Below are 522 nucleotides of genomic sequence, written 5' to 3'. Positions count from 1 at the left end.
CTGATCCCTGGGATCTGGGGACCTCTTCCCATTTGCTGTTCCCTGAGAACCAGGCCTCCCTCTGGAGAGGATCACAAGCTTGGGTTTCACTCTGGGCTTGCTCTTGGAAACCCCCCAGGAGCTTGGCTCTGACCAAGATGTTTTGCTCCAGCCTCTTGCCAAATCCCCACTCCTCGGACATCAGCTTCACCTCCCGTGTCCTCGGCTGGGTGAGCTGGACGCCTGCGGGTCTGAGAAGACACCCGGGTTCCCGGCATCAGCTGGCCACCCGCTGCCTAAGAAAGCGCCAGGGTCGTGGCACCCCCTGGTGGCTGGTCCTAGGTAGTGTCCCTGCCCAGCCCAGGGAAGAAGGGCCTGGCCTTTGGCATGGACCTTCCCTGGGCCCCCAGCCATGGGCCTGGCTCTCCCCATGCTGAAGATACTGAGGCTAGTTCCAGCGACCGCAGTGTGAAGATCTCTGAATCCCACCTCTCCGTTCCTCCGCAGCCAGATGGCTCCATTTCACATACAATACAGTGAGGC

The sequence above is a fragment of the Macaca nemestrina genome, chromosome 15 (genome assembly GCF_043159975.1).
Source record: "Macaca nemestrina isolate mMacNem1 chromosome 15, mMacNem.hap1, whole genome shotgun sequence".
NCBI classification, from domain to species: domain Eukaryota; kingdom Metazoa; phylum Chordata; class Mammalia; order Primates; family Cercopithecidae; genus Macaca; species Macaca nemestrina.
The sequence above is the reverse complement of the archived record's forward strand: the minus strand, read 5'-3'. Positions refer to the sequence as shown.